This window comes from Stylophora pistillata, chromosome 3 (genome assembly GCF_964205215.1).
Source record: "Stylophora pistillata chromosome 3, jaStyPist1.2, whole genome shotgun sequence".
Classification (NCBI taxonomy): Eukaryota; Metazoa; Cnidaria; class Anthozoa; order Scleractinia; family Pocilloporidae; genus Stylophora; species Stylophora pistillata.
The window spans coordinates 37,482,895-37,488,977 of record NC_142521.1 but is presented as its reverse complement, the minus strand read 5'-3'; positions in this window follow the sequence as shown (position 1 = coordinate 37,488,977).

Sequence of the window (6,083 nt, the reverse complement as noted above, 5' to 3'; positions counted from 1 at the left end):
CTGTTTCGTCTGTACACCTAGGTGTCATAAAGCCTGCAGCTGTTGGATTATGGTACTCAAATGGAACTCAGAATATTCTGGAACTTAGCTGTAAGGAGGCAAAACACATACATGTATGGATCAACATATCAATCTGAAGTGACTACAGTACACTGATAACTGCATGCACACAATTGAAAAAAAAAATGGTTTCAACCCCTTCATCTGACAGGAGTGTTAAGTGTACTTGAATTTTAGATGCAAAATCAAAAATTGGCTTTATGTCGCAAACTAGAAATGGTGAGCAAGACAAGAACTCCACAACCACTAGAAAACATAACTTTAAAAAATTAACATGGTGATGAGGATATTCAAAACTTACTTAGTATTCACAGCAATGTCTTTACAGAATTGTCACACAGTCTGGGTGTTTTTCAATGGATCTCTGTTTATAAAGGTTAATTACAACAAAAAATGATTGCCATTAGATGTGTATACAATTCAAATCCACCCACCTACGTACACTGTATAACTATGAAATATAAATAAATGAAATAATTCTATAAAGATAAAATGGACAAATACAGTATAATGGAAGAGGTTCAAGTATGCAACCAACAAAGTCACAGTGTGACTAATTTTTTTTCGTTTGTATAATTACCATCTTCCTCAATCATGTTTACAATAACAATATTTAATTAACTATCTAACTGTTAATGACTAGGTTTTGACTAAATAATGGTTATTTCACAAAGCTTTAGATTAATTACAAGCAGTAAAATATTTTTCAACAATCACATGTTTACATGCATAATTACTCAAATATAATAATAAACAAAATTTGTGGGAGATCCATTTTGAAAAACAGAATTCCACCACACCATTTTGTTGGCTGGTATAACATCATGCTGGTTTACAGCAAAATGTCAGGGTCTTAAAAACTTTTTTGCATTGCAAGTAAAGAGAACACTTGTTTAATCACTGAGATTTACAGGCAACCAAATTATTGCTTCATATGACAACTCAATCACAATTGTTTCATTGACACTTGGCACCTAGGTAAAAATGAATTCTACACCAACAATGAAATAAAAACAGAACTAGGTGAGCATTTCAAAGTAGCTCAGATTAGTAACAGGAAGCTTGTAGGGATTGGAAAAGACACTGTTCTTTACTATAGTTTCAAGTCCACAAGTAAAATTTAAATTTATCGCAGGGGTAAGTTAAAATAGAACAAACATCTCACAGGGGTTAGAGGGTGACAGAAATTAAATGATTCAATTAAAAATTAATGCTCTCTTCCATTTGATGCAGAGTAAAGCAAACAGGAGAAATTTTGACAAATATTGGGCAAAGCAAAGCTGTCTGTAGTGAAGCCATTGCTCAGCTCAGAGTTAAACAGTGAACTGGAACTACAATATGTAGAAGACTCAATGACCATTTTAAGATTAAACCGAGTGCTCTACAGTGTCAAAGCAACTATATTTAAAAAAGCAACTACAGCAGTAAAAGGTAAAAATTAGAATATAGCACTTTTAATTAATTGCCAACAATATCAAAATTAACTTGAAGAAAAAGACGATTTATTCGTAAACCGCTGGGATATAGGAAGCTGCGCAAAGTCATGATCGCAAATGCATGTCACATTAAAAAATCGTCTAAAAGCATTCACGATATTCCAGAATTACCTTGGCTTTAGCCCTTCAGTTCACTGGAATAAAGTCTAATTCTCCAGGCCGAGATGTTTTTCAATGTGGTAATTTAAGTTTCAATATTTGCAAACTGTTGTTGATAACCATATCCCATACATTTAAATTGATGTCTTGAATGCACGCAGTTATGCCGATGAAATCGAAAGTCATATATTTTTCAAGAAATAGTCTCAAGTAAATGAAATAAAACAAATAGACAACCTAACAACAATGAGATACTGGGAAAACAAAGAATTCATAGGTGCAGTTCCCTATAAATAACCAGGAACATGATGAGATAGGCAACTTTCACTTTCATGATCAAGCAATGCAAAGGTTGCTAATCTAAAATGAGCATATTTATTATACAACTGTTGTAAATGCCAATCTCCAAAACTCACCTAAGCAGCCATAAAACTGTGCCATATTATTCGCACATACATGAGTATGAAACCTTGGACATCCAGTAAAATAATCTAATAAATGCATGTTCGCTTATGTTAGCAGACAACAACCTTACCTCCGTAACTTTCCTCTCTACTCGACGACTGCAAATGTTGGTGTTTAATGAAACTGAGCTACAGCTGCTGTACAACTTCGACTTGGTGAGATGCACTTTACACAAAGAACTGTTTTACAAGTTCAGAGCCGAGCTGAAAGGAGGAAACACAAGGATTCTTTAGCTGAAACTTCACTCCATCGGCCTGTTGATTCACCAGGAAACTGCTTAACTAAGCACATTCCACTCAGGCATGTCAGTCACGTGATAAGATAATCTTTACCCCAAGACGGAGTGTTGAATGTTCTAAAAATATGTCGCGCTGTTACTTGTGGTAGTAACAGTTTTGCCGAAAATTCCACAGATGACCCTTTAAGTCATAAAAAGAAAGAGAAATAGTCAGCGAAATACTGGAATTTAAGCATTCCGTGACTCTCTGAGGACATGCTGAATATGCGCACCAAGCCACGACCATAATAGTCAATTTCCCAAGTACCCTTGGCCTCATTTTCAAAACGAGTCACAAGAATGTCAGAGCACCAGGCCTCGTCCTGAAAAAGGGGCCAAGGGTAATTCGGAAATGGGCTATTGTCTAGAAATAATTACCTCTAAGCTGTCTAGTTAGGAAACTAGTGTAATTTTGAACAACATTTTCCATTTTGGACAAGAGATAGAGTTCATCTCTGTCATCTGTTGCAGTATCTCAGAAAACCAATCAGTTATTCCACAAAACATGCGCTAACGTCTACATCACATTGGATAAAACACTTCAAGTTGGGCGAACTCAAAGCAAGAGAACAGGAATCAGGCGATACACCCTGTTGTCTGTACATATGTCCGGTTAAAATTAAACGGAAGCAAGAAACAAAATACTGTAGCTCTTTGATAGTAATTTAATATAACAAGAAGCCGTTTGCGATTTATTATGAAAGTTTGTTTGTTTTGTATAGGTTGTTTTTAATTTTTTTTCTTTTTAATGCAAAATGGGGAGGTCACCTTATTGTTTCGCACTTTTGAAACTTTTAGTTTGAAACAGCACAGAGTTCCTATCTCTTAAAGAAAAGCTAGTATGGGGCTTGTAGTCAGATTTTTTTTGTTGTTGTTTACAGGTAAATGGGTCTATAACAAGGGGGAGGTTATAAGTTGCGGGGGGGCTTATCAGCCGCTATTTACACGCGGTAGGACATCTGCAGGATATCGATGATCACTCTCCGATTTAACGGGCAAACATTCAAGGCAATCATCCACCTTGGAGTTATCAATCAATTCAAAAGAAAATTCTTGTCTCAGGTTCATTTCCATTGAAAATTTCGCTGATCTTTAACAAATAATAATTTGGAAAAATTACTAACAACAGCAAAATAAGCTCACAGCAATAAAACGGAAATCAATCATGCATTTCTGCGACAAAGTGGCATCTGATCTCCCCAGCTTCGCTCTGCTGTTTCCTTCTGGAAGAATCTGAGGCCTCTTTATTAAAACGGCAAGTCAAGTGGCCGTTCTTTAATTGGGAATGTTAGTGTAGTTCTGTTCACATGTGCGATCTTCAGTAACGATTTCGCCATTTCACCATTAATTAATTGATGAAGTAGTCTTGACCTTGACATGTACACGGGTGTTATCAACATACAAAAGAAAACATCCACTCTTGATTTTTATTTTCTCCTTGTTAGTGAGGCACAGGTTTACCAAACTCTTCTTATTTAACGATGAAGTAGTGTTGACCTACCTGTGGATGACAAGTATTATCAACATACAAAAGAAAACACTCACTTTTGAATTTTATTTTCTCCCTGTTAGAGAGGCACAGGCTTACTAATCTCTTCTGATCTAACTTGAACGTTTGTAAATCTGCTGGTTCCAAAGAAAACCCAAACCAACTCATCACAAATCGTCTAAACTCATGGAGGTGTTCTCTTACATGTAACTCAACCAAAACCAGGATAAAAAGCTTTATTTCCCCTTTTAGTAATTTAATTAGTAATTTGGTATGTCTGTTTAGTTCATCTATATTTTGACTACGCTTTAAAGTTAGTTGTATCCTATTAACAAAACTGAACTGATTGACTGGTTCTTCTTGACAATACTGAGGACTTTATAGTTTGCTTCATCCTTGGCGAGAAGGGTTTTGAAAATTCGTTCGCAGGATATCAAGGTCTTGACTAAATTTTAATACTTCGAGAAGCAAGCACATCTAAGCATTTCGTGAATAAACAGGAAAAAAAAGCTAGAGGTTGTGGCCGCCTTTTCCCTCGTCTCCTCAGACTCGCTGAACCAGCTCCTTGTTTAATCAAACAGGCTTTCAAGGAACGATGGATGGAAAATGCAGGCCACACCCAAAAAGTAGCTGAAAGCATTTTGCGTTTCTTCCCCTGGCTTCGTAGCCATGAAACTACCTCCGTCCACCTTTTAGAAATGAGGAATTCATGAAAACATCAACACATACAGAAGTCAGATCAACAGTTAAGGTTTCTCTCCCGAGGAGAGAAAAGTGCAAGGTTTTGTTGAAAAGGATTCCGAGCTCACTCCTAAGCACAACCTCAACGATGGGCTGAACTAGCTACTGGTGGAGGAAAAGCTTATTGTGTTAGGTCTCCATTTAACTTCATCTCTCTTGAGAGAGAGCAACACCTAACTTGTCCAAAATTCTAAGAATTTTTCAGATAGAAATAAAATGTTTTGACGACCGGAATTTTAGAGGTATTCGCTTAATCCCTGGAATTTTCTATAAAGTGGCGGCCTAACTTTTCAGTTGTCCGGCGTTCCCAATCCTGTCCCATGTTTTTCAATTTTAAATTACTTTTATACTTTTTTGTCTAAAGTACACACTTTCAATTTTACTTCAAAGTATTTCCTCAAAGGTCCTTTAACCTCAAGTTAATTTTCCATCCTTCGATGACCCACTCTATTTGCAGGTCTGGCTGACCTAGTTGGACTTTACGTGAAAGCCATTAACACCCTCCTAGAGTGATTCCCAATGTCCAGTCAGCCTATGACATAGTTATAGCTGATAACAACACACGCAGCCATGCATGTCTTGATGTTCATACGCGGAAGGATGTTCACATCGGTAACATCTGTAGTGTAGCATTTGCGGCGACCACAAATCTAGATTCGCAAGTTTAAAGAGGGCGTCGCTCCAAGACGCGGTCAACGAGGCGTTTGTGGACTATTTTACAGATCGAGATAACAAACCAAAGTTGACCGTTTGTACGAGTCTTTACTCTTGAAAGGCAATCGACCACGGACCACAATCATCGATGAAAATCACAATCAATCTCACAATCAATCAATCTCACAATCAATCAATCTATGGATCGTAACCTGAAACAATAATACAACAAGTTCTGTTAATTTATGAAATTTCGTTGAATACATAATCAAAGAATCGCGTACAAAAAGCTGTCCCCCAACGCCAATAACGAGACTCAAATGACAAAGAACAACACAAATAAAACAGTACAAAAGTTTCGAAACAAAATACAAGAATTTTGGTGGCTGGTTAACAGCCCATTGTTCTTATCTAAATTGTGGACGTTCACTTGCATTTGGTACAATTTGGGCCTTTAAATCTTAAATCAATTGAGAATACGGCAATACAACGGAATATCTCTTCGTGCATTGTCGCCCAACACTGAAAAAACTAGACCAGAATTAAACAAAGTTGCAAAGGTACTGATATAACGGTTCTGCATGTGCCAAAGATTAAGAAAACAAAAGGGCGAAAGTTTACCAAGACTGCTCAAAAACTTACGAAGAACTGATTAAAGAGACGCTAAACTCGCTTTTTTTAATGCGCGTAGTGACGCTGAAAGGTCTGATTTACAAAATCAATAGAGATACAGAAAAACAGATATACATCGTGTTGGGGGTTAGCAACTCGCTTGACTTTTAACGGGAAGTACCAAGACTCT